The 20,747-nt window shown below is 34.6% G+C and overlaps 1 protein-coding gene across 2 annotated transcripts in view; it reads left to right on the top strand.

Annotated features, from left to right (window-relative positions):
* Positions 1–5,572: 5,572 nt before the first annotated feature.
* The window catches only part of ERR (estrogen-related receptor), a 370,747-nt gene continuing 355,572 nt past the window's right edge, over positions 5,573–20,747 (top strand). For both annotated transcript variants that reach the window (XM_069828081.1, XM_069828082.1), the window contains exon 1: positions 5,573–5,708. The gene's annotated coding sequence lies outside the window, so the exon portion shown is untranslated. The remainder of the gene's footprint in view (positions 5,709–20,747) is intronic.

Below are 20,747 nucleotides of genomic sequence, written 5' to 3'. Positions count from 1 at the left end.
GTAGCTCGGCAATGAAAGAACAAAAATGGTGAATGATACTACCTATCTAGACTTTATAGAGCCTTTATTTCCTAAGACGTAAGCAAAGAGGAGGAGTCACGCCGGGAATAACAGTGTTGCGACTATAGGTATTAACTTCAGGTCTGTTTTTCAGCTGAAGTGCACGAAAACATTGTTCATGCAGAATTGTGTTTGTTAACTATAAAATGAGGCTTACTTCATTCAAACATTGTAATTATTACGAGAAGCAACAGAAAGGGTTTTAGACACTTCCAAGATGGCACAGACATATTTCACACAAGTTTTCTCTAGAGTCCAAGTGATTATTGACAGTAATGGTGTGTATTCATTTTATAATAATTACAAATTATGGGATATTCATAATTGACCATGATGCTAAAGTAATTTAGACATATGACTTAATCAGTGTGGGAGTAGGTGAGAGGTATGTAGGACTTGAGGCTTTCCCTGTGTTGGATATGGAATAACTCTTCTCGGATTCTCAGCCGGGTGAGTTGGATTGTTGCTTCCAAGCTTTTGATAACTAGCTCTGCAATCTTCTTCAGTGATTGAAGTGAAGTGATCTAGGTAAGAGGTAATTTTTCACATCATTATGAGGTAGGAAGAAATTCGACTTCATCTGGATATCTTCTGGACATTTTCGCAGATTTGTAAGCCTTTGAGAAGGTTTTGAAATGGCTGTATAATATTGTAATTATATTATTATTTTACAAAAAATATATTCAGTATTTATATTTAAGGTTATGAGTTCAGATTCGTTCATATTTCCATTTTCTTTCATCATAAAGGTTATTGTTGAAATAGTTGATGCAAGAAATGTTTATTATTATTATGGTACTAGCCGTACCCGTGTGCTCTGCTTCACCCGTTAGAAATAAATATAAAGTAATTACATAATTAAAATAAGACATTTGATCCAGGGAACATTCGTGGTTGACAGAAGGATAAATCGTTTAATATGTTACTTAATTTAAATTGTATTTAAAATATTAAAATACGATCATTTTGATCCAGAGACCACTCATTTGGTGCAATGACAATTCCTTTAACATGTTTCTTAATTGTTATTACCAATTATTTTTGGAAAAGCGAAAATTAACAGAAAAATTTTGGCTACAGATTTATTATTATGTTTATATTATATTATATTATGTTATATTATATTATATTACATTATATTATGTAAAAAGTGTGTTGATAACGGATGTACTCGAATTAGAAAGTTTTTAATTTGTTGTGGGAGCTCTTGAATCTCAGGAGGAACAACTTTTACAACAGCGCAATATAATCTGCTTGGCTCATTACCCAATTTTTTTGCATTGCATTTATTGCATATATATTTTATGTATTTTAACACGATTCAATTGAGCATAGTTAAAATCTGAATTATAAAATAATGGATTGCTAAGCTAACGCACTATTACTGCATACTAAATCAATACACTCTCGTTCGTTAATTCTCTGAGATAAAAGTGAATATGTTCATAAACATTATTTTAAGAAATACAGGAAATGAATATACAGAATAACCTATCAAGTTTTCTGTGCATAAGAAGCTATTTTAATCTAACCTGTCCTCAATTCACTCACAAGTTACAGTAATAACATTATAGCATTATGTCCATCCAGAGAAACTACACTTTCCAATGATGAAATAATAATTAATTATACAAATCGGTTAATTTAGCTTCCAATATTACTTCATACAAACACAGAAGCATTGTCTGTAGGCTTATGTTTCATAGCTTTCTATTGTTGTGTCCAAGGCCCCTTATAGACGAAGTCATTTGTTTTTTATTTCAATACACCGCCTTAGATGGCAGTTATTTTAATTTTAAAACTCATTTATCTCAAATATCAGTTCTATCAAAATTTTTCAAAGAATAAAACTTATCAGAAATCATTTTTAAAGAAACTTTTGTTATGTAACATTTTTCACAAAAATCAATAATAAGCGAGATATTTCGATTTATTTAATTCAGGCCCACTTATAACCCCCCTTTTAAATAACGTATTTTGAATGCCATATAGCCTAAAATCTAAGTTACAACGAACTTAATTTATATTCCAATTTTCATCGAAATCCGTTGAGCCATTATCGCGTGAAAAGATAACAAACATCCAGACAGACAGACATACAAACAAAAATTAAAAAAAAAGCGATTTTCGGTTTCAGGATGGTTAATTATACATGTTAACACCAATTATTTTTGGAAAATCGAAAATTACAAGAAAAATTTTGGCTACAGATTTATTATTAGTATAGATTTTATGTTGTAGGCCTGTATCGCAAGTAAGTTGACTGTTTTTCCCAAATTCAAAACCAGGACATTTAAAATAAAGTATAGCAGTAGAACAACATGATTTTTAATGAAAAAGCTACAAAAGTATTCACTCTGCAATCTTCATTCCTTAATTGGACTACAATTTTCAGAAAGGAACCAATGCACATGATACCTAAATTAAGAAAAATGCACATTAAAGTTAAATGTGAATAATAAATTCACAAATGTAACTACACTTTGATTTAACTGAATGCGTATTATGGAACGTATCTTTGTTCAAAATATGGATCCTTGCAATTATTTCGTCATTGAGGTTGGTTTCTTTCTGCAGAATGCAGTCCAGTTTTGCTTCTTATGTCATATTTTTTTGAAAAGCGGATTGATTTGAATAATAGTTCGTTTTCCTGGATGTTCTTATAAAATTCCATACAAAATTGGTTACAGTTATATTTAATAATTAGTATAGATTTCAGAGTTTCAACATATAACTGTCTTTTATCATTGGACCACATATCAAAGAAAAAACACGTTCAGCCAGTGCATTGGTTCCTGGTAAACAGAGACAAAAACATTTTTATGCTCGACCATGCCGAAATGTAGTAATTATACACCTGGTAGCAGTCCTTTAATGCATGTCATTAAAGTACACCTATTCATTAAAGTTCAGGTTTTCGATTATTCTCGGATATGCAATTGAAAGACAACTAGCGAAACGTCACGGAGGCTGGAAATCCAATACTGTCGCAGAAGGTTATGTTCTGTTACTATAATAATTAGCGTTAATTGTAAATAATATTAAATAAATTCAATTTGTCATCTCGTTTTTCAATGTCGAATTCAATTTCAAGGTTATATCAAGAGTAATGTTTATTTTACTCTCTAGATTATATCAAGGTCGTCGACATTCGTTTCCCGGAACAAATCAATACTTTCGCCTCTGCGCACAGCTCACAATTCATGAGGTTGGTTATTGCACTCACATAACAATAACATGAATAATTATGAATAATTTCAAGTTAGAAATATGGTCGAGCATAAAAAGTCGTATGAAACTTGCCTATCATGGTAATTAAGACGCTCGTATGAAAATTATGAAACTCGCTTGCGCTCGTTTCATAAACATCCTCGCGTCTTAATTACTACCATTATAGGCTCGTTGCATAATGTACTATTGTAGAAAACTTCATTTTCACTGAAGGTTTTGAATACATCAATCCATCTGTCCAATACTGGTATAGCATTTTATCTCCAGTGAGTAGTCTTTCATCTATTGTATAGAACAGGGCAAAGCAGGTTTCATCAAACAGTTAATCTTCTACTAATTTGATTTCGGAAAAGTGCTGAAGAATGTAATCACTGCTAACTTGAATGTTGTCATGGGTGGGTTTAAGGTTTAACAGAACCCAATTGAAGGGTATACGGAAAGAACAAGCTAAGTCACTTTTTGTTTTTTGGGTCCATCTGCTAGCTCATTAAGTGAACTATCTTTTTAGTAAATCAAAACAAATGAACACTGAGCTAGAAAGAGCTGCGGCTGAAGACAGGAACACATTCTACTATGTACGCATGTGCGGCTCAACATGGAAGTATGGAAATTCACCCTTCAGATGGCATCTGGTCTTCTATGTATCTGCGTTACGCACATCACCTGTTTTATTATTTACAATTCAGGCAGTAATAATCCTACATCATAATATATGATGTGGGGTAATAATATTAATCTGTAGATGCAATAAAGAATGTGATGTGATAGCAAACACACCCATTTAAATACCGAATAAGAATACGAATTATATCAAAATTGACTTGACTCAATCTACACAAATAATAGTCATAATACATTTATTATCTGTAATATTAATACTAATATATATAATTTCAACATTATGATAATTAAAGTAGTATTTTTAAGTTTGAAAAGAAGACAAAGTGTGACTTAATTTGATTGTAGCCCTGTAACATAATTATAAGAGATGAATTATAATTATGATAACATCGACTACAAATAAAGAGGCCTGAATAAATAAATAGTGGTAATATAGGCCTATTTATTAATTTATTTAATAAACTTATACCGTCCATCTTCCAAAATAAAACTGTAGCCAGCAATTCCTTACTTGAAATAGTTCTTTTTGTTTAATAGGTAGCACTTTTGAGGCGCAATTTAATTATGTTGTTATATTTTTTAAGGTTGAAAGCATATTCAGAATCTTTCGAAACCTGATTAAAGGCAAAAAGCTTTCCATGGTTTTTACATGTAGGAACACAACAAAAATTTGGCGTTTTTAGTTGTTTTTAAGAGCACCTATTTCTATTTAATACACTACGTAAATCCTCAACGTACAGTTTAAATCAGGGCTGGGCACCGGGAGCGAATCCAAACTCTAAACGGGGACGCTTAATATTCATCCGGTTGGAATCAACGCTGCGTGGTGTTCGGCGGGGAAGAAAGGGGTTGAAGAGCAGTCATATGGCTCCCCGTGGGAGGGTAGAATTCGCTCTAAGTGCCCAGCGCTGGTTTAAATGAACAGTAATTCTGAGAATTAAGCTCAGAGAGAGACTCCTAGCCCGTTGGCAAAAGAAAATTCAACCTTCAAACTAGAAAATCGCCATAATCCACTAGTATATGTAGTAATGTGGGAAAAAATGGTTAGGTTTCACACTTGGGGTATTAAGTAAGCTGGCCCGCAGTATACGTAGCCTAAATGTTAATGTAGACATCATATTGAAAGATTTCAATAATGACTAAATATGAACACTTTGCTGAAATATTTAACATTTAGAAGAAAAAGCGTAAAAGAATTAGTAGTTCAAGATTGTTTCATTAGGAATTTGCAAAATTGACGATTAATGTGCGTTAGCAATCTGTTACGGATACGAAAAGTATTTACAGTAAGTTAAGTCCTGGCTAAGATTGGAGATTTCAATAGGAAGAGCAAGGGGTAAACTGAAGAAAAATCAAGGGAAAATTTTTTTAATGTGTTCTTTTATTGGCTGAACCTGAAGATCATTGTGTAACTATGCATTTTGATAAGGCTAGTTTTTATTTGGTTAGTTGGGTATCAGTTCCTACTGATAATTACCTAACAAATATCAAATGCTTAACACTTAGCTTCTTGAATGTGAACTTTGTGGGAATGTTTTATTACTATTATTAATTTTGGACATGAGAAAGGGGAAATCTGTCGAAATTTGTAAAATATGGTGCCAATTCTATCCTCACCACTACGTTCATAATGGAACACATTCCTGACCTCGATTTACTTACTGCTGCCATCTGGTACAAATTTAATAAATTATCTTTTGAGGTGCTAACTATTTTTCGAAGTTTTTCATGTAAATTTATTGTGCTCAGAAGTTTATATTAAAAGGAGATATTCTTCAGCCAGTGTGTGAGTGAGTGTATGTATTAACAATATGTAGTATTTAGTTAAGTTACTTATTTTATAAGCATGGAACATACCTCGAAGGGGGCGGGACCAACATTTCCACCGGCATCCTAAATCGATTATTTTTCTGAGAATTTTAATAATTCTCTTATGTTCCTTTTATGAGTTACAATATTTAACTGACAGGTAATATTTAGTGGTGCGTAGTAATGCATGTTGATAGGCACCAAGCTGGTCCTTTAATATTGATGGTTTAATGATGGCCAAATCTGTGTATGATTGTGGCGTAGCCCAACGAAGAATCTGTATCACAAATACTATGTTCAGTTAATGTATTTTGTAAGACAAAAATACAGTGTGCTGGTTACCTAAATTTTGGAATGGTATGTTTTAACTTGATATGTTAATACAGTGAATAGCTGTGTGGAATGATAAAATTAGAATTGTTATGCAATAAGGAGAACTGGTACATTTTCAGGGCAGGCGATTATGAAGTAACCATACCTACCTTAAAATATGTAGCCTTACTTTATTATTAGTTTCTATCCTCTTATAAGTAGGTCTACTCAAGGTATGTGAATGGAAATAACGTTGCAAGTTGTATTAGAAATTTGATTTATTAACTGACAATTTCAGGAAACTATGAAGAGTAATAAGTGCTTGTGTTAAATCCGCATTATAGTAAGCCTATTATTGATATGATTGTTGTGTAACTTAGAAAACGTTAGGCCTACACCTTAACTTTACCAGCCAACTGTACCTAACTATATACGGAAGTAAGTGAAACCTAACCTCATTATCGGATTGTTTTACCGGTACCGTACAGTAAATTAAGCCTACTATCGATATGAATATTATGTAACTTCCTAGAAAACGTTACATCTAAATTTTAACAGCCTACTGTATCCAACTAAGCTACTTATATACGGAAGCAAGTGAAACCTAACCTCATTATCGAATTGCTTTACCAGTACAGTAAATTAATAATAAGCCTACCACGGTAATTACTTTAAGCAGATTTAGTTTATTTCTTTGTATGACTAAAGTTGGTTCGTATATTTATGAGTGTCATTTTCTTGAAAATTACCCATCATTGCGTTTTCAGTAAGATACTTTATGATCCTCATAAAATGTAGCGTTTCAGTAGGCTAATTTGCATACTACTGCAGCGTCAGGCTTCAATAATCACTTATATTATTAATTTTGAAATTTTCAAGATCTCACCTTGCTTACATTTTCACAATCACTTTTTTTTGTGTACAATTGACAACACACTCAGAAAAAAAGTGGAAAAAACAAATACATTTAAAAATGGAACAGACTTAGGGCCTAAACATTTGATGGGATGACATAAGAGTAATTCATTGAAATAGTTGTAATGTATGTGATGTTAAAACAAAGAGCATATAATATAGAGGACAAGGCACTGTTTTACCATTAGCAGCTGCTGAAGGGATGCTCTGGAACATATCTTTCCTCTGAAAACAATTAAAAACTCTCCAACTTTTGATTTCCTGACGAGTGTCATTTTATTACTTGAATTATAATGTATGGTCAGCACATAATTTATGAAATTTCAATGTTTTTTAACGTGAAACGGTCCATTTTCTTGTAATGTAATGACATCACTCATGGTACCATGGTAAATGGTTTTCTTTGTAGTCCATCTCGCTCTATTCTCTGTTTATGCCTTGATGTTTTCCACACAATTGTCATGAGAATATATTTTTTAATTGGTTTATTTTACGACCCTTTATCAACTACGACGTTATCTGGCATCTGATATATGAGTGATGTGGTATATACAAGGTACCTTGTAAAATAAAGCTGCGTTTCCACTACAATTCGTAAAGCTCCAGCTAATCGCACTCAATAGAATGCATAATTACTAATACTCGCTTGATATTTTGTGCCAACAGACATTTCTGGAACTAATCCACTGCTTTGTATGATGCCATTTGGTCACCTTAGAAATAAAATCAAACTGGCTGGTATCCTTCTCAGAAAAATGTACTTGTATATCAGATGAGTAATACATGAACATAAAAAGCCTATGATGAAGGATCAGTGGAGCGGAGAAAAATTTTCTCCGGCACCGGAATTCAAACCCGGGTTTTCAGCTCTACGTGCTGATGCTCTATCCACTAAGCTATTTCAGTTTAAGCTCCACCTCTTAGTTTCCCTTTAGTGGCTAACTCTCGTGCACTGTGTCACAGATGTGTGACAGTGGCACAATGTCCAACACACTAATGTGCAGAGGTGCACTCATTACGAGTGACTAAGTGGCTGGGATCCGACGGAATGAGCGCCTTGAATAGAGCGTCATCATGTAGAGCTGAAAACCCGAGTTCGAATCCCTGTGTCGGAAAGAATTTCTCTCCACTCCATCGATTCTTCATCATATGATAACGCAGAATTCCTGTATGGAAATATCATATGTACTTCGGTACATGACAAGAATACAAGAATAAAAAGCCTAGTCAGACATTTCTCTGTCCAAGTGGCTAGAGTGCTGGATGTATAATCCTGTGGACCCAGGTTCGATCCCTGGCATGCACCCGATATATAATTTGTGTTGGCCAAGCCCGTGATCCAGGTAAAGGCTGGTTCACAATAAACCGGAAACGAGAATTGGAACGAAAACGAAAACGGTAAAATTGTTAAAATGTGTACATTTAAATGTGAGCATTCACCATTAACGAAAAGCCTGCCAGAGTCCGGGATCGGGAACCGAGATTTGGCCAAGTTTCAACTTTGGCGTTCACGTTTCCGATCACAGCTCACTGGATTCATTCTATTGCCATCTAAAAGCTATTTTGTCGTCGTATATTTTGTAGCAAGAAGACCGTGACATAACGTATGCATTATTTTGTTCTGTGCTGTGCATCATGGAGCAAGTTTTATTTGATGAGATTCTAATATTGAGTGTTGAGGAAAATCCTCATGTTTACGATAAGTGGCGCGCCTCGTATAAAGATGAGAAATGAAGGAGAATACGTGGCTTTTAATAGCTGCATCTTTGAACATCGATCGGAAGCGAATCATATTTTATTACTGTATTGGTTATATTACACACTACATATTCATGCTTCAATTCAATAACTACTGTTGTGTTCATTTTTGTTCTATTACAAATGTTTCTTCTCTAATTATTTTAGGTTATGGTAGACTTAAAATAGGTTGTGATAATAAAGATGCATGGGCATATATTTATAGTACCGTACCTAATGAAATGTTTCAGATGAAATTTCGAAGTTGGTTAACCTGTGTTTATGTTGGCTGCCTTGTACTCATGAGAGAACGCCATTGGTCAATTATACACAAAACATATCAGAATGCGTAATATCGACTTTACATATCGTTATTGACATGCATATCGATATGCATAGTCGTCCTCGGTTTATTGTGAATCAAAACTTTTCTTATTCACGTCCTCTGCCTCTCGTTTTCATTCTGGTTCTCGTTCCCGGTTTATTGTGAACCAGCTTTAACATAGAGAACTGGTTCTCTGGCATCCTCATGAATCTCCATCATCATCTCATCATGGATATAGCATAGACCAGCCTCCTGTGGCACACTCTGGGCAACAACTCCATTGGTAAATTGGTCTACACAACTCACTTCATATCGGTGAATGATGAACAGTCAAGAACCTGCCCGTAATAATAAAAAGAATTCTTTTCAAGCACACTCTGGATAGCATGAAACTGAAAACAAAATACAGTGTGTTCGTAGTTCGGCCGGACCGTTCCGCAGCAGCCTTGGACTGGGTGAAGATTGGCACACCTGCCACCAGAGTTACATGTAAACAACCGGCAAGTCATGGGTACGGAACACTAACTACTCTACTGACATTAGGCTTACCTGCATCACAACAGATGTTGAAAGTGATGACCTTCAACTCGAACACATTCCCTAAATCTATTCTGCACACTTCAACACCAAATTACCTTTCGTCTCGTTTCTCTTATCTATACTCTAACCATGACGTAAGTACCAGATCACTTGTCTGTGACGCGTTAAGTATACCTCTTCATAGAACATCTCGTTATTCATCATCTTTTACAGTATCCACCTCGCGACAATGGAATTCCCTGTCACAAAGTATTAGAGGCTGCAAGACAATAAACACTTTTAAAAACAGCTTAAAAGATAACCTTCTTAGCATTTTACTCCAATCATACTGACTTAAACAATCACTGTCTATATTGTTACTCCTTCCTTTAGACATGCATCCTGATAGTGCTGTATTTTCAAATTGTCTCATAATAATCTCTTTCTATTATCTAACATTATTCAAAATACATTAACATTCTATGTATTTTAGCTTAATTCTGCTACATAGTTTGTATTTCAGTGTTTAATTAATAGTTCATAGTATTTTGTTGTTTAATTCGTAAATAACTCTTGTATCCATGTAGCTCTTATCTAAATCAAATTGTTGAATTCTTTGTAAGTTAATACATAAGTTATGTATGTATACTTTTTGCTGGTTGAGTGGAAGAGAAGGCCTTACGGCCTTAACTCTGCCAGCTAAAATAAATAATAATAATAATAATAATAATAATTATTATTATTATTATTATTATTATTATTATTATATCTCTGAAAACAATTCTGGTTCACTTGCAGAAGTTCATGATGACTGATTGCCTGTATTTCTCTTGTGTAGTTATCCTTAAATTCTTGTAACGTGTGCGGATTTGATGTGTACACTTTATTCTTTAACGTTCCCCATAAATAAAAGTCGTATGGAGATAGGTCAGGGGAACGAAGGTGGCCACAATCCTCGACTAATTTTACTCTGTCACCAAACACATTTCGCAATTCATGCATAGAATTCGCAGCGGTGTGTGCTGTAGCTGAATCCTGCTGAAACCAGCCACTCAACCGTTCATTTCTTGTTAGTTGCGGAAAAAAATTACTTAAAATTGAAGTTACATAAACGTGTAAATCAACTGTTGTGTCGAAAAATATGGGACCTATAATTCTACTCGCACTCAATGCACACTAAACTCCAACCTTTGCAGCATGGTGAGGAACTTCATGAATAATATGGGGATTTTTGGTAGACCAGTATCTATTGTTCTGAGTAGAAACGTGACCGTGAAAATGAAACCACGCTTCATCAGTGAAAAACATTAAAAGTGAGTCCACGTCACCATTATGAACGGACTGCACAAACCATTTGCAATAATTGAAGCGTCGGCTGGAACAACATTGTAAGTTACAAAATTTTAATTCGGCGTGTTTCCATGTAATAATGTTGTATGTCATGTTACCTTGCTATACTCTTCGGCTTGCAACTGTCCATCAATGCAGTACATGAAATTTGTCCACTCAAAAGTTTGCTACCCTATAAGAACAACGTTGTACGTGTACACATTTTTGCAGCTCCTGTAAATTTTACCAAATGTAACTTATAACATTGTTCCAGCTGACTCTTCAATTAACCCTACTTACAGGATCCTGTGGTTGTAAAGCATGAACTACAGTTACCCTGTACGGCTTAAGTTTCAGAAGTTTCGTTGCCACAAAAGCTGACGTCTTGGAAATGTTAACCTCTTGTGCTAAACATTGCAGTGATTTGCGGGGTGAGTGCTGTAATCGGGCTCCTATTTCATCAAGCTTCTCTTCTGTCAGTACATGGCGTTGTTGAACATGTTTCTTGTTCAAAAAAGATCCTGTACGTCTGACTTTATTGACAAAGTCATGAATAGTTGACCTGCTAGGAATTCGAACACCTGCAAACCGATGTTCAAATTCTCTTCGGCACCTTCTTGCAGAAGAGTATTTCACATACACATCATAGAGAAAAATACGTTGTTCTAAAGTGTACTCAACCACTATTAAAAGACACTTTATCACCACGAGACAACAAAATTTTACTCACGACACGCGCACAGACGTCTTTCCCTCACGACAGATCCAACTTGACTGACTGGCGAGTCAGCAGTAGCTACAGCGCTACTCTGGCGGCAGGCGCGCCAATCTTCACCCAGTCCAAGGCCGCTGCAGAATGGTTCGGCTAGCTATGAATGCACTGTATAAAATAAACATTGTTATACTACAAACAATTGGATACTTTAAAGTAGAAAGGTGCAAAGTGCCAAAATCATAGAAAACGAAATTATTACGCAGAAAAGTGCAATGTGCCTAGGAGGATGATGTATGAAAGAGGCTACATCCACTTGTGTTTCATGAGTGAGATATTTAGATGTTAACGTTGCCAGCACCATGCAGTTTCAGATGGTAAGCGTCCTCTTGAGCTGCATCATAGAAGGGCAGAGTGTGCACAAAATATTATGAAGACTGACACCAGTCTTTCACAGTTGCCTGATAGTAATGCTTGTTCCCTTGCAATGGATCTTCAACAGGTCATGTTTCTGTCCTCACTTACACACAGCGAAATGTTTTACAGACGTCAGCTTTCGTGTTATAACTTTGGAGTTTGTGTATGTGCTACAGTGCATTCTTACATGTGTATGTGGGATGAAAGCATCGCGAGTAGAGGTGCCAATGAGCTTGTCTTCTGTCTGCTAGAACTGGTCATTATGGACATAACAAACAAGAAGAATCTGATAGCTGTGCAGCTCAAAACAAAAACCGTGTAATGGTTTTCTTGTGTATTTTTTTTTAGTTGCCATTGGTTTATTTGAACATACAGAACAACGTTTCCTTCTCAGTGGCCACAGTTTCTTGCATTTCGATTTGATTGAAAAGCGAGAGAAAGTGACAAAAGCCTTCATTCCTAGTGATCTGCTTAAAATCGTACAAGACTCTAAAGTTGTAAAACCATTTCAAACAGTTACAATGCTACAGTCAGATTTCCTTAATATCCAAGATGTTGCTGATCAACTAATTTCCATCAAGAACTTGAATATTTCTAAGGCATGTTGCATTCATTATGATGTTAGTAAAGCAGGTAGTGTTTCTGTGAAACAGTCCCATGATAATGAAGTAGCGCATACCATTAAAAGTGCTTAAAAAGGGGGGGGGGAACATGAAAGATGTGCAGTCAGCATTGTTTCAAGTTAAAGTACAAAATAGGGAAATTACTGAAGAAAAGAAGGGGGGATCTACTAGCAATGACTCCCTATCTTCCAAGTGAGGAGCATAGGCAGTTCTACAGGCAGATCTGTGAGTAAAAATTGCTCCGGAATAGGAAAAAAATAGGTATTGGACTTTGCACCATTCTACTGCAACTGTACCCATTATTTAACCCTTTTCACAATTTGCACTATATAATTAAATATGGAGAAATAATGTCTTTACATACCACTATTATTAATGAGTAAACACTGTACTATTGCTGTTTTCTATCAGTAAAAAAAAAAAAAAAATGACACAAATATGTATACAATTATTCTTATAGCTACGTTTGTTTATCTTATCTCCAATGTTTCATTTTGGCACTTTGCACCCTTCTACTTTAAAGTATCCAATTCGAGAGTCTCTTATAATTCTTGGGTATATTAAAAACAAAAACTGCTTGAAATATAAATTCTGTGGCTCCAAGACAAAATGTGATATGTTATTTCTTGCAGTTTTTCAGGAAGTAGCACGTAAAGTTTGAACCCTTGTATAAAATCATAATAGTCAAGTTTCATAACAAAGAAAAAGCAAGGAATGGCCCCAGACAGAATCTCACTTCAACTCCTACATTACACACCATAGAGCAGAAGAAACATTGGAACAATCAGTTTTAACCTTGAGAACGGAACACGCTGAGAGGTCTAATCCATGAAGTTATTGATAATGATAACAATGGGTTAGAAAGAAAAATAATAGGGATTTGTATGTCATATTTTGTCATAATAAAGATATCATCAGAATTCACAACATATCACAAAATCTCATTTTAGCCAAAAATTGAATGTCACCTTTTGCCTTAAAACCACAGAATTACCAGAGATAATCTTAGCAAGTGGGTTCCACTGTCGTGGGTAGCAAGTAACAATCAGGATGTTATCCTGCTGAGGTTATTCAGTGATGACGAGAAATTTTTCATGGAGTCCTCTAACAGTGACATGGTTTCTTTACGTGCTGTAAATCTACAACACAGTGACCAGAACTTTACTTCCCTTCCAAATGAAGTCATACTAAAAATTTTATCGGTGCTTTGCCAGGAACGCTAGTGTAGCATAGTGGCAAGTGACCAGGAAAGGGCATATAATAATAATAATAATAATAATAATAATAATAATAATAATAATAATAATAATGATAATAATAATAATAATAATAATAATAATTATTATTATTATTATTATTATTATTATTATTATTATTCTATCACAATGGTAGAATGGCATTTGTGCATACATTTTGATAAAGTTCCACTATCTCAGATAAAAATTTCTATTGCTAGAGCTGAGACGAGATGTTATGGCACCAACCTGCACGAAGTTTTAAATTGCCGGCCAGCAGGGTAGAGGAGTGGGGGTTGTTTGGGTTACGGTTCTCAAGCTCAGAGCGGCAGGCATATCTGTTTATCTCTTTCTAAAAACATTTGTCTTACCTTAGTATCACCACTTTCTTACTCAAGAGTCCGAAGGTACCTAATGTAATTACGCCCGCTGTTCCATCTTTATATTCTTATTCTCCGTCCGAATCAGACGACTGATCTGTGCTGGAATCAGATGTCCCTAAGTTTATGGAAATGTTCTCCAAAATCCTGTCCATCACGTGCTCACTTTCATTGTAATTGTTCTCTGCTTTCTTCACATAATCATACATTGATATCCATTCTTGGAAGAAGCGATTGCAGAGTCGGCCTCTGCTTATGCGTAGCGTGGAAATTATAGAAGAGTCTTCTTATGACTTCCTCATCAAAACTGTCTACAGCTGCAACAGTCTTCTTCTTCGGCTGTGATTTTTCCGGACTGGTGAAAGAATCTGCTGTTCCTGCCTCAATATTTTTCTCTTCTTTCCTGATTCTTGCCAAGGTTCGCTTTGAAATACCAGTGGCAGTCAGTACTCTTGCACACACACTTTTCAATGGAATTGGTATTCCATTTACAGCCTCTTCTGACATGAATTTCCATACATTGTATGCTATTTCATGTCCTTGACTATGAACTACTCTATGATTTCACACCTTAGACAATGTCATAATGAGGGCGCTCAGAAGGACAATGTTTTCAGTATTAGCAATAGCGGTAGTAGCAGAACGATCTGAACACTCGGAATGCTAGTAACCAACTAACCCAACACCCCTCCAGTTGAGTGTGAGGGCGAGTCCAAGCAAACGAACTAAAATGCGTCCCTTGCACTGGTGCCATAACTTCTCGTCCGGGCTCTACCTTAATCTCAAAGTGACTGGTTCTGTGTGTAAAATGAAAAAAACAAAGTGGCTACATCTACATAATCAGAGAAACTTCCTGTTGCTGTTGCAACTGTCATGAAACTGTATGTAAGTGGCTTGCCTTCAAACCATACAAATGCTGTTGATACAATTCTTGACACCAAGTGAGAAGATCATATCACGGGTGCTCGTGTAAAGGGGGTTAAGTTTATTTGGCTAAACTGGAATAAGTACAGATTTGAACTATCCATAATTACTTTTCTCTTGTGTTAAAGGTGTTCAGTCATTCTTCCATCTATGATGCAGTTACAGTGCTCCATAATTTGTGACAAAGGGGTTTTGTTCAGTACCAAAGGAGAGAAGTTTACATACCTTGCAATTTGACTTAACCCCCTTTACACGAGCACCAGCGATATGTCACCAGTCCTGCTAGTAGTTTTTAGTGATGAAACAGCATTTCATGTAACCAGTAAGCTGCAAATATGGGTCACAGAAAACCCTCATTAGGGCATAACAAAAAAAAGGCTGAAAAATTTGTTTTCTCCGAAATTAAAAAAAATTAAGGGTTTGGATGTTTTGAAAGAATTAAGTATTGACTCAATTTTAGAGAAAATTTAAAATTATAGACAGAAATGGAAATCTCATATACTCAGGATGCCTAGAACAGGAAACCACACAAGCGTTAAATTACTGCCCTTTAGGAACAAGATTTTTGGGCCGTTCACTGAAATGTTGGCGTGAGACCATAATAGGCCACCAGGCTTAATACGTGATAGGAAGAAGAAGAAGTTATAATTATTTATAGATAGTGATAGGAAGAAGAAGTTATAATTATTTATAGATAGCCTATATTTAGTCATTTTTTTTAATCACTAATATATTAGGCAGTCATTATATTGCATTAGTACTTTTGTGCCCATTGTGATCGTATCTTTCTACTTGTATTTTTTTTATTCCCCTCTTTTTTGCATTTTTGCACTTGTGCTTTTTGTATTAATTATATTTGTAACACTGAAGATGATCTTCAAAGGTTACTTCACCGATTTGTAATAACTGCAGACAAATACAATATGGCAGTATCAAGTACGAAAACAAAATGCATGTGCATATCTAAATATCCAATAAGATGCAAATTGCAAATTAATGGTAAAATTATAGAACAGGTCATGAGTTTCAAATATTTAGGGGTTAATATAACAAGTCATCGGGATATAATAAATGAAGTAAGAGATCAAGTCTCCAAAGCCTCCAGACTGTCGGGTTGCCTAAGGGATGTAATATGGAAGAATAAATAGCTCAATATTGAAAGTAAAATGAAAATCTTTAAAACCACAATAAGACCAGTGATGACGTATAGTACAGAAACCCGTTCAGAGACAAAAAAGACTGAACAACTCATGCGTACATCAGAAAAGAATACTCTACGAGCCATAGTTGGTAAAACTAGACTTGATAGAGTAAGAAATGAAGATGTGAGACAACAGTGCAATATAATGGACGTTAAAAAGTTCATAAATATGGGAAAGAAAGACTGGAATGCGCACATAGACAGAGCAGATAACTCAAGACTTATTAAAATAGCACGAGATATGATTCCCAGTGGCAAAAGAGATGTGGGCCGACCGAAAAAATGGTGGAAGGAAGGACTGATGTCAACTTCTACTGAATCGTCTCCTGTGTGAAGACAAACAGGCCATGTGCCTATACAAAAGAAGAAGAAGAAGAAGAAGAAGAAGAAGAAGAAAGAACTTTATTTATTATTTACTTCTTCTCTGCATTTGTTTTTTGTATATGCCTGTTTGTATTCTGGTGGTGTAGTAGAGAAGGCCTTATGGTCTTAACTCTGCCAGATTAAATAAATAAATAAATAAATAAATAATAATAATAATAATAATAATAATAATAATAATAATAATAAAAAATTGATTGAAACCTCTCCCCTTCAAAAAAAAATTCTGCCATTGCATTTGAAAGGATACAAAGATGTGACAAGGCTGTGACATTCAGAAAGTGATGTGTCTCAACTAGAGCTACCTTCACTTACAAGTTGGAGCATTGGTATGTTTGGCAACACTGAGTGGAGGCAGGGCAGAGTCGATATAGAGCACGAGGTTTGAATGTGATTTTAATAATTTGACATTATAGTGCTTTGGTTTCATTGTCACGAGTACATTTTCGACATTAATTTATACAGAAGTAAGTGGAAATGATAAAAATTCATAGTATTGATGTATGTAATTCATTACATAATCCAAAATGGTATTTTATTTGAGTTTTAGAATACTGTGTAAGCAGTTACATACAAAGACTGTGCCACTTAAAATAACTTAAAGAAATTAAAAGCTTCCGTGTTTTTTATTGATGGTACAAGAGTAAATAAATAAATAGATATATAAAGAAATGTTACTTGTACCAAAAATAAATACTGTAATTTAGTAATTCCGTAACAACATACTTTTGTAGTACCCTATTGCAATCAATTAACCAATATGTAGCAAATAAATTGACCATGTTTTGCTGTTTTATGGTGTTTCACGTCTAACGTAAGGTATAGGATATTGTATACATTTTAATCTCATGCAATTATCTGTGGTGCTTTTCTATAAATATTTTAGATGCCTAGGAAGCCAGTTTTGGTTTGAACCTGGCCAGTTACCATAACGGTACTGTTCTCCTGAATTATTTGTTTAAACTTTTTCAAGTATATTTTAAATAAATAAACTACAGAAAACAAGTTGAGAATGTAAACTATGCAAAAAAATAAAAATATAAACAAAGAAAACTGTTGACATATAATAAGATGGTTCTGACATATAGCAGGCATTCTGAGTCTTCAATAAAACTGCAAAATTTCTGGTGGGATCACAAAGTAGGTATTTACAATGAACCACCACATTGAAAATCAACTGAGCAACATTATTAATACATAAACCAGGCGAGATTCTACAACTTGGCTGGAACAACATTTCTGCTAGACCACAAACTACAAGCAACACTATAAAAGCGTAGTTTATAAAATATTTAATATCTAGAAGAATTGTCAATCATTTTGTCATCATTAACCGTAAAAATTGCCAAAGACTGCAGTTATTTTATTTTTATTTATTGTCTTGTTTTTATCGCCAATACTCACATAGTTTATAATACATATATAATTAACATTTCTTACGACCATGAACATAATTTCATCGATATACTTACGTTATAAAATTAATTTATATTGAAAATCGACATTAACACAACCCATGCTTTTGTATTTTAGGCCTCCACTTAACAGTTATTTACAGTGTTGCCGACCCAAGGCTCAGGCTTTCTATGTAGATGACTCTGGTCTCAACAATAGCAGAATTAAAGAACAAGGCTACAGTGCTAAGCTACCAAAAAAAAAACTTTTTTTAGCAATATTTATAGCTGGTATAAGGCGTTTTCAGTGAACATTATTAATAATAATAATAATAATGTTAAATTGTTACACCACTTTTCTGTATTTTAAACGATGTCTTCCAATTGTTCATTTAAAAAAATTTTAAACCAGTCTCCAAATTGTGATAAAACCGTAATTTTGGACGTCCTAATGATGTTTCTGTTGGCATTTTTCAGTAATTTTTTAATCTGTCTGGCATCAAGCTCATAACATGTGCAATTGAGTCTTGGTTTAATTTTTTTAATATGTTTCTGGCTCTGTAAATAAGGTAAAGGTAAATCGTAATTATCTGCCCTCCTTTTTTTTTTTTTTTTTTTTTTTAAAGGATGTTACATTCATCAATCATAGAATCCTTCACTGTTTCAAAAATGTTACGTACTTTTTTCATACAAAATATTTTTAAGGTTTTGTATATCTGTTGCAGCTTAGAACTTGACCAATGATCATTCTATTCTCTTAGAACATAAGTACATACCATGTGTAAGTGAATAAAGGTTTGAAATAACAGTATGTACAGTAGCCTAATAGGTAACAAAAAAAGTTGTATTAAGGGGAGAGTTTTGCCCATGCTTTGCTTCCCAAAATCGGTCATAGATGATATTCTGTGACCAATATTTCATTCATTCATAATGTCAATGCAGAGAGGATATTTTCTCTTCTGAACACAATGGTCTCATGAACGTGATAGATTTTAATTAGGCCCATCATCGATTAAAGAAATCTTGTTATTACAGTATAACTTGAAAAACTTCAGTTGTAGTGAATTTTATGATTATATTTGAAAAAAATAAGAACCAGCTGGGATGTATAACAAAGTCAGAAAAATATAACTGGTATGCTTAATCATGTAAAAGATTAACTCATTTCTTTATTAGAATATCAAGTAAGAGGTGCATTATGCATGATCAATGGGATTCTATGGAGCAGAGAAGTGCTTAAGAGTACTAAACAGAAGACACTTAAGGCCATTGTTGGTAGCGTATTACTGTATGGTTGTGAAAGTTGGTCTCTCACAGAAAGACAAGGAAAGGTTTTGCGCGGTAAAGATGGATGGTCTTAGGAGAAGCTGGCGGGTATCTAGGATTGAGAAGATAAGAAATGAGGAAATAAAGTAGCATATGCATCAACTTGCTACTGTAGTGGAAAGGATGGAGACACGGGCTCTGCAGTGGTACAGTCACATTAGGAAGATGGCCAAAGAAAACTTTTGAATGGTCCCCTTCTGGAAGATCGAAACGAGGCTTTCCAAGAATTACGTGGAAGAAAAGTAGCTCCAGAGCATAATGCAAAGGAACATACCTGAAGGTTCATGGGCCGATCAAGATATCTGGCGCCAGTTTATCAAAGGCAACTGCTAACAGTGTAGCTACCTAAATAGTAATAGTTCTTTACATTTGTCTGTAGGCTATTAAACGTATTTGTTATTATTTATCCCTCTCAACTATATTCAACACCAATCCCGAAAGTTGTCCTGATTTTACATGTGTATATGGAAAAACTAATATACTGTAACATGTCATCTTACTGTCTTGTCAGAATAGTAAGGTGCATTATTATTATTATTATTATTATTATTATTATTATTATTATTATTATTATTATTATTATTAGAAGTAGGAGTGGTTAAGTAGAAGAAGAGACAAGAGTATCATGTGGAAAATTGAGAAAAGTGAACAAGGATAAGAAAGAAAGAAAGAAAGAAAGAAAGAAAGAAAGATGGAAAAAGGCAGAGAACAGAAAGGAGAACAAAGTGTAGAAGAAAGAAGTTGTAGGAGAAGAATTATATTGTCTTACAAGCAAATGTTCTGATGGGGGCAGATAAGAAAGTTATTTTTTTCCTTCCACCATGTTAATAATGTCAAAAGAAGTGCTTATACAAATTTTGGCCACTCGACTGCAATTACGAGGCCGTCCAGAAAGTGATTTTCCCTGGGAAAAAGCACAGTTACAAAGAAATTTTTATTGAAACAGATACAGCAACTGTTGCGCTATTTGTCAACATATCTCCCACTGGAATTGAGACAATTTATTGTCATATCATGGATCAATTTTTGTGTCGTAGAAGGCAGTTGCCTCAGATCGGAACCAGCGTGTGGCTGCGTCTGCACCTCTCTCTGTCGATTCCATTATATGAGAAATGTTTCAATTCCGAAGGAAAATATGTTGAAAAATATTTCAACAATTGCTGTGTCTGTTCCAATAAATTTGTCCTTTGAAATTGTTTTTTTTTTTCTGTTAACAACCCTTGGCGAACTTATTTTTTTTACGGCCCTTGTAATTGTGGCCGAGTGGCCAAAATTTGTATAAGCACTTCTTTTGAC

The sequence above is a fragment of the Periplaneta americana genome, chromosome 6, assembly GCF_040183065.1.
Source record: "Periplaneta americana isolate PAMFEO1 chromosome 6, P.americana_PAMFEO1_priV1, whole genome shotgun sequence".
Classification (NCBI taxonomy): Eukaryota; Metazoa; Arthropoda; class Insecta; order Blattodea; family Blattidae; genus Periplaneta; species Periplaneta americana.
The sequence above is the reverse complement of the archived record's forward strand: the minus strand, read 5'-3'. Positions and strand labels throughout refer to the sequence as shown.